We start from the raw sequence: 9379 nt of genomic DNA, 5'->3' as shown, positions 1-9379 counted from the left end.
CAGTTGTATAAAGCAGCAGATTAAGGAATCAGGAGTTCCAGACAGCACCTGGAATCCAGGCACTTAGCCAAGCAACTTGCTGTTATACCCCCAATATCCTATTGGGGCCAGTGCTTCAGGTCACCGGACAAAGCCTGGTTCCACCCTGAGGAACTAGATGAAGACCACCACAAAGTAGCTGGACAGGGAAAGACAAACACTAAAGAAGGAAGACAAATATTATTTTATTCAAAATGAGGTTACAATTCAAAATCCCACAATTCATGAAGAAATCAAGTGGTTATTAAGATAGCCAAAGCTTATCTCTTAAAGTCAGAAGCTGGGATAAGGTTCTAGGACTCCTGAGGGATAGAAATACATTCAAATGTCTGACTCTAACAGAGACTACTGTGGGCCTTCTGAAGGCTCTCCTTCCTTAGGAACTGTGTCTTGCTTAGGAACAAAATCCTGGGCAAGGAAATTAGAGCCAAACAAAAGATGACTTTTCACAGCTTCCTTTGCTACTAGGTATCGCTAGTCTGGCCAGTGAGAAGTGAACAGAAGCATTATGAAGAACTTCTGCAAATTCTCCTTAAAAATGAAGGGAAGATTGCCATTTTTTTTTCTTTCTCACTTGCTCATTCCAGCCATTTGAACATGAGCATGGTGGCTGGGCACACTTTTGACCACCAAGTGACCCTGAGGATAAAAGCTTTGTGCCAGAATGGACGGAGGTGGGGGAGTAGAAAAAGGAGAAGTGATAATAAATTTCAATATTGCTAAGACAGCAGTATTCCCCACACTGAGCTACAGATTCAACTCAACCTCTGTGAAATTCAGCTGACGTTCTTGTAGAAAGTGACAGACACAGTGATCACAAAATTGACATGGAAATGCAAGGGACCCAGGAAATTCAAAACAATCCTGAAAAGAAGAATGAACAAAGTTGGAAGGCTCATACTTACTGACTCAAAACTTACTAGAAAGTTTGGGTCAGGCAATGTTTTCTTAGATATGACACCAAAATCACCAAGAACAAAAGAATAATAGATGAATCGGACTTTATCAAAATTAAAAGGACTTTTGTGCTGTAAAGGATACCATCAAGAAAGTGAAAAGACAACTCACAGAATGGGAGAAAATATTTGCATGTTATATATCTAATAAGAGATGTCTCCAGAAGTGCCTGGATGGGATAGTTGGTTGAGCATCAGTCTCTTGGTTTCCACTCAGGTCGTGGTCATGGGTCCTGAAGTCAAGCCCCATGTTGCTGAGCATGGAGTATGCTTCAGATTTTGTCTCTCTTTGCCCCTCCTCTTGCTCTCTCTCTTTCTCTTTCTCTCTCTCACAAATAAATAATCTTAAAAAAGAGATACATGTATCCAGAATGTATAAAGAATGTCTACAACTAAACACCAAAAAGATAAGTAACTCAATTAAAACATGGGCTGGGGATATGAATAGGCATTTCTCCAAAGAATATAAAAATGGCCAATAAACACGTGAAAAAACATGCAACATCATGGTTGAGGAAATGCAAATAGAAACCACAATGATATGCCAACTCACACTTACCCAGATGGTTATAATAAAAAACACAGGTAACAGCTATTGTGGGCAAAGCTGTAGAGAAACCAGAACCCTCACACATTCCTGGTAGGAATGTAAAATACGCAGCAGCAGCTTTGACAGTGTGGCAGTTCTCAACAAGGGAGCCATATGGTTATTATATGAACTAGAAATTCAACTTCTAGATACAGATCCCAGAGAAATGAAGACATACATTTACACAAAAACTAGCATACAAATGTTTGTATTAGAAATATTAATGTAATATATTAGACAATGTTATACAAATTAACATATTAGTATATAGTATATATAAATAATATATGATTGCATCAAATATAAGACTATATAATTATAATATAAACAATATAATATACAAGGTTATGTTAATTACTATAATTTATAGTACAAATAATATGAGACACATATTTATTGTTAGCAGTATTACATTATCAATGAATAAATAGTCAAAAAATGGAAACAAACCAAATATTCATCAACAAACCAAATATTCATCAGTGAATAAATAAAAGGTGGTATAGCTATAAAATGTAATTTGGCCATAAAAGAGATAAAGTACTGTTTCATGCTACAAAGTGGATGAAGCTTGAAAACATGATACTAAGTGAAAGAAGCCAGTCACAGAAGACCATATATTTCATGACTCCATTTTTATGAGATGTCCATAATAGACAAATTGACACAGAAAGTAGGCAAGAGTTTTCTTGGTGCTGGTATGGCAGGGGGACAGGGAGTGGGAAAGATAATGAAAGGTGATTGATAATGAGTACAGGGTTTCTTCTTGGGATGATGAGAATATTTAAAAATTAACTTGTGATGGTAGTTGCACAACTCTGTGAATATACTAAAAAACCATTGAATTTTGCATTTTGAATTGGCGAATTTTATGGTTTGTGCATTATGTCTCAAAAAAACCATTAAAAATCAGGGAAAAGATAGACTAGTCAATAATGATACAGTTGATTAATTAGCATTTTAAAAAATAGGCCCTTGGGATTCCTGGGTGCCTCCATGGTGGAGCATCTGCCTTCGGCTCAGGTCATGATCTGAGGTCCTGGGATCAAGTCCTGCATCGGGATCCCCACAGGAAGCTTGCTTCTCCCTCTGTCTATGTCTCTGCCTCTCTCTGTGTGTCTCTAATGAATAAATAAATAAAATCTTTTTAAAAAATAGACCCTTCCCTCAGTCTACATTCAAAAATAAATTCCAAATGAATCAGGTGCCCAAAAATGTAATGCCTTAAGAAAAGGATTCTTTAAAAAAGACACAAAAACACTAATCATCAAGAAATATTTTAGTGAAATGCATTAAAATAAAAAATTCTGTCTACAAAATAATCCAGGAGTAAAGTTAAAATAAATCACAGTAAGAATATATTTGCCAATGATATGTTTTAAAGAAAGATCCAGAATTTATAACCATCTCCAGCAAGCTTCATTAGTAATCAGGGAAATGCAGATCAAAACCATGGTTAAACACTGCTAACCACCAGACTGGCAAATATATTTAAGTCTGATGAGAAAGATAAATACTGTATGGTTTCACTCATATGTGGAACCTAAAAAAAATAAATAAACATACAAAAAGCAGAAAGAGATCTACAAATGGAGAGAACAAACTGATGGCTGCCAGAGGGAAGGGGGGAGGGGATGGACAAGTGGAGGGAGGGGAGTGGGAGATAGAGTCTTCCAGTCCTGGAATGAATGAGCCACAAAGACACAGCATAGGGAATGTAGTCAGTGATGCTGCAATAGCGTGCTATGGTGACAGGTGGCAACTACACGTGCTCTGAGTGCAGCACAGCATATAAACTTGTCCAATCACTATGTTGTACACCTGAAGCTAATGCAACATTATGTGTCAACTATACTCAAATTTTTAAAAATTAAAAAAAGAATACATTCAAGTTTGATAATACACAGAACAGTACTGAGTTGACCCAACAATCCCACCCCTTTTAGCAGTATTGCCTGGAGAAATACTACTGAATAACTAACTAGTGTTCATGGTTACATTATTTAAATAGTGAAAAATTGCAATCAGTTAATATGTTCACAAGCAGGAAACTTGTTTTAATTGGGATTTGTTCATCTAATGGAATATTACATGAAGTAATAGTTCTTTCATTTTACCAAATGGAAGCCTTCACAAGAGGACCATTCTAACCATGGTTTGACCACTGGGCTTCTCTAGTATGCATAAAAATTTAAAGTGAACGTATTCTTTGGTCTGGTACTCCCACTTTTACCAATTTTCCAAAAAGAAGCAATTATAATTAGTGACAGTAAGTACACGGTCACTCTGTCATTTTTAAAAATATTTATTTGTGTTTAAATACCTCATTTTAAAAACAAAAATACAGGGGTGCCAAGGTGGTGCAATCAGTTAAGTGTCTGACTCTTGATTTTGGCTCAGGTCATGATATCAGGGTCTTGAGATTAAGCCCTGCCTTGGGTCTGCTTGAGATTCTCTCTCCCTCTTCCTCTGACCCTCCTCCCACTTTTACTTTTGAGTGTTAAATAAATGTTAAATAAAAATACATACACATACAAAATATGTTTGTTGTTTAGAATAATCTAAACAAACAAATAAATAAAATCTTAAAAACAAAAGCACACATGTAATTTTTTTTAATTGGCTCTTTTCTGCTTCTTGGCCTCCCTGACCTATATGGCTCCCTCTGCCTGGATTCTTCAGGCTTCAGTGAAGAGCAGGTTGTTGAGAAATACTACCTGGACTGGAGTTCCAGTGCTGAGTTGACTTAGGGAGAGATTCTAATCTCATTGCTTCAGTTTTTTTTTCCAAAAATTGAATATAATAATAGCATTGAGCTCATAGGGTAGTTACAAGGATTAAATGTGGCCCCTATATGGAGAGCGCTAGAGCAGTGTCTATAAGCACTTAATAAATGTCTGCCATTACCATCATCATCATTGATATCACCATTATTATTAAATCTCTTTGTCCAGTCAACTCCTATTTACCTTCCATACTTTAGAGATCAGTTAAAATATTACTTTTCAAAGAAGTCTACCCTGGATCTCCATTATAAATTAGATCTCGTAGGAACCTGTTCATTTTTGTACCCACACGTATCAAAATTTGTATTTTGTATGTGTATGTATTTTTATTTAAGACTTGTTTGGTAGGGACACAAAAGTTTGGGCATTGGACAAACTCCACATTTGGACACAAAAGTTTCCTGAGGGTATGTTTGCTTCATCTTTTTATATACATGGTCCTGTCTCAGGTGGACAAGGAATAGAAAGTGATATAGAGTCTGAGTATTTATTTACTGAGTGAATGAGCAGATGAACTATTTTATCATTTGAATGGTATGCAGCCATCAAAATTATGTTTACAAAGAATTTTACAGTGGAAAAAGTTTTGGCCTGCTTGGTGGAAAAACTAAAAGGTACAAAAGTGTATATGTGATGTGACTCTAATGCCATATAAATAGCACCAAAAACAAACCTATATATCAGGGGACAAGAGAGGTATACGTTCACAATGTTGTGCAACCACCTCAATCTACTTCAAAACATTTCATCATCCCCGAATAAAACCCTGTACCCATTGGGCTGTTATTCCCCACGTTACCCTCCCCAGCTCCAGACACTACCAATTCGCTTTCTGTTTTTATGTCTGGTTTACTTCCCTTAGCATGGTGTCCTTCAGGCTCATCCATGTTGCACCATTTATCAATACTTCATTCCTTTTTGTGTAACTATATATATCATGATTTGTTCATACATTCATCTGTTGATGAACATTTGGGTTGTTTCCATCTTTGGGTTATTGTGAACAATCACTGCTGTGAACATTTGTGTATCAGTATTTGGCTATTGGCTTTCATTTTGGGGGGGTGGATATCTATCTAGGACTGGAATTGCAGGGTCATGTGGTAATTCTATGTTTCTTTTTAGGAACTGTCACAATGTTTTCCAAAACTGATGTGCCATTTTACATTCCCACCAAGCAACGTAAGAGTTCCAATTTATCCACATCCTCACCAACACTTATTATTTCTTTAAAAAAAAAAAAAAAAAAAAAAAAAGGACTAGGGATCCCTGGGTGGCGCAGCGGTTTGGCGCCTGCCTTTGGCCCAGGGCGCGATCCTAGAGACCCGCGATCGAATCCCACGTGGGGCTCCCGGTGCATGGAGCCTGCCTCTCCCTCTGCCTATGTCTCTGCCTCTCTCTCTCTCTCTCTCTCTCTCTGTGACTATCATAAATAAATAAAAATTAAAATAAATAAATAAAGGACTATAGCCATCTTAGTGGGTATGAACACTTCTATACCTAATGGGTGTCTCAATGTGGTTTTGATTTGTAATTCTCTGCTGACTAACGATGTTAAGCACCTTTTCATGTGCTTACTGGCCCTTCGTATATCTTCTCTGGTGAGCCATGTCTTTAAGTGCTTTACCCATTTTTAAATGGGGTTGTTTGCCTTTTTGTTCTGGAGCTGTCGGCATTCTTTGTACTTTCTGGAAACTAGACACTTAGCAGATACACAATTTGCGAATATTTCCTCTCATCCTATGGATTGTCTTTTCACTTTACTGGTAATATCTTTAATGCACAAAGGTTTTTAACTTTGATGAAGTCCAATTTTATTTTGGTTGTTGTTATGCCTTTGGTGTCATATCTAAGAATTCATTCAAAATCAGAGGTCATAAAGATTTACCTCTATATTTTCTCCTTTTTTTTTAAATGCATACTTTATTAACCCAGGCAATACAACAAAACTTATTTTTAAAAAATTCAAACAATACAGAAAAATATAAATAAAAATTGTAGTTGCCGTTCTGTCCCATTGTACTTTCTTTGTTAAACTAAATACAATTTAATGTGTGTACATCTTTACAAATCTTTATGTATTTACAAACATGCACATGCATTTGTATGTTTAAGAGGAGTGTGTATATAAATGGGATCTTACTGTATATCCAGTCTTGCGATTTGTTTTCAACCTGATAGTATGTCATGGGGATAATTCTATGTTGATACATATAACAACTCTCCTACCTTATTTAATTGCTGCATGTATTCCTTTGTAGGATTATATCATCATGTATTTAACTCTGTCCTTTTTCTAGAAAACTATGTTTTTCCAGTTTTTCACTAATCAACAAATACTGAAATGTACACATATATCTTTGTTTTGATATAGACCAGTGTGTGTGTGTGTGTGTGTGTGTGTGTGTGTGTATATATATATATATATATATATATATATATATATATATTCAAGAAGGCTTGAGGCTAGATTTTTTGAGGTAGATTGTCTGGAGCTATATTTTCTTCTAAAAATTTTATTGTTTTAAGCTCTTCTATTTACATCATTGATCCACTTTGAGTTCCTTTTTTTATACTCTGTGAGAAAGGGATTTGACTTCATTCTCCTGTTGTCCCAATGCCATTTGTTGAAGAGAATTTTCTTTCTCCAATTAGTAGTCTTGACACCCTGTTGAAAATTAATTGGATGTAGGAGTTTATATCTGGACTCTCCATTATAATGTGCTGATCTATAAGTCTGTTCTTATGCTAGTGCCACACTGTTTTAATTACGGTAGCTTTGAAGTATGTTTTGAAATCAGGGAATTGAAGTCCTCCAAAGTGTTTTTTTGTTGTTGTGATTATTCTTTTTTTTTTTTTTTAGGATTGTTTTGGTCATTCAGGGCTCCTTGTAATTCCATATGAATTTGAGGATCAGCTTTACTATTTTTGCAAAGGCAATTGAAATTTTGGTAGGAATTGCATTGTATCTTTTAGATAGTTTTGGGCACTACGGCCATTTCAACAATGTTAAGTCTTACAGTCCGTGACATGTATTGTCCTTCCATCTATTTAGGTCTTCTTTAATTCCTTTCTGCAATGTTTTATGGTTTCAGTACAAATATTTCACCTCGTTGGTTAAATTTATTTCCAGATATTTAATTTTTTGATGTTATTGTAAATGGAATTGTTTTCATTTCCTTTTAAGATTGTTCATTGCTGGTATATAAAAATACAACTAATTTTTGTGCATTGATTTTATTTTCTGCAATTTTGCTGAAGTTGTTTATTGGTTCTGGGAGATTTCTTTGTGGATCCCTTCAGATTTTCTATATATAGGACCATGTCACCTGTGAATACAGATAGTTTTACTTCTTCCATTCCAATTTGAGAATACAGATAGTTTTCTATCTTCCATCACTCACTGCCCACTCAGGGTGAGGCCTCAGTGATGCCCAGTAGTTCCTTTTCTTTCTTGATTACTCTTAGAGGGGAGGCTTTTAGTCTTTTGCCATTGAGTCTGATGCTAGCTGTGAAGTTTTACAAATCCTTTATGATGCTGAGGCAGTTTTCTCATATTTCTACTATTTTGAGCACTTTTGCTACAGAAGAGGATTGAATTTTGTCAAATACTTTTTCTGTGTTGATTGAGATGAATGTATTTTTTTCTTCATTCTGTTAATGTTGTGTATGGCATTGGCGGATTTTTCCTATATTGAACCACCATTGCATTCTTTGGATAAATCCTACATAGCCATAGAGTATAACTCTTTTATTTATTTATTTTTAAGATTTTATTTATTTATTCATGAGAGACAGGGAGAAGGAGAGGCGAGATAGGCAGAGGGAGAAGCAGGCTCCATGCAGGGAGCCTGATGTGGAACTCAATCCCAGGACTCCAGGATCATGTCCTGGGCCGAAGGCAGGCGCTAAACTGCTGAGCCGGGGATCCCCAGAGTATAATTTTTTTAAAGTGCTGCTGGATTCAATTTACTTGTATTTTGTTGAGAGTTTTGCCTCTATATTCAGAAGATATAAGTCTACAGTTTTCTGGTGGTGTCTTTGTCTGGCTTTGCTATCAGGGTAATTCTTGTTTCATAGAATGAGTTAGGAAATGCCCCCTCCTCTTCTATTTTTAGGAAGAATTTGAGAAAGACTGATGTTAATTTTTCTTCAAATGTTTGGTAGAACTTACCAATGAAGCCACCAAGTCCTGGACATCTATCTGTTGGGAGATTTTTAAATTTTTAATTTAATCTCTTTATTTTTTTATAGACCATTTCAGATTTTCTACTTCTTGAGTCACTTTTTGGTAATTTATTTGGTTTCTAGGAATTTTTCTATTTCATTTCATTTGCCCATGTTAGTGAATTTGTTAGTGAACATTGTATATAATCTCTTCTAATCTTTTTTTTATTTTTGTAAATTCACTAGTAATATCCCCCTTTCACCTGATTTTAGCTATTTATGTCTTTTCTTTTTTTCATAGTTAGCATAGCTAGAGGAGTGTCAATTTTGTTGATCTTTTCCAAGAACTAACTTTGCTTTCAGCATGCATTATTTTAAATATATGTAATAAACCTGCATTACATTACAAGAATTGTCCTCCCCAAACCTACCTTTCCCCACTACCAAGTATTTATGGTTCCTGCAAAGCCAACAGCAGTTAGGCACATCTTCAACTAGCCATACTTGGGAAGAGTCTATCTTCCATCACTCACTGCCCACTCAGGGTGAGGCCTCAGTGATGCCCTCCAATCAGAATCTCTGCCACATCCAGATTTGTGGGTTTCTTGTCATGACACCAGAACCTGCAAAGAACACTATGTGGGCTCTTTGCAGATGACCACAGCATTATGCCCCTCCCAAGGACACCTCAGAAGCTATAGTCAGAAGGTAGATGATGTCAGAGGTGGGAGAAGAGTGATTATAGCCCTTAATGTCATATCTGAAACCTCATCCTGTAGGCAGTTACCCCATCCTCCTCTTACCACATCTTGGGTGGAGGGCAGGTGATGGTGGTGACAGTG

The sequence above is a fragment of the Vulpes vulpes genome, chromosome 9 (assembly GCF_048418805.1).
Source record: "Vulpes vulpes isolate BD-2025 chromosome 9, VulVul3, whole genome shotgun sequence".
Classification (NCBI taxonomy): Eukaryota; Metazoa; Chordata; class Mammalia; order Carnivora; family Canidae; genus Vulpes; species Vulpes vulpes.
This window is presented reverse-complemented; position numbering follows the sequence as displayed.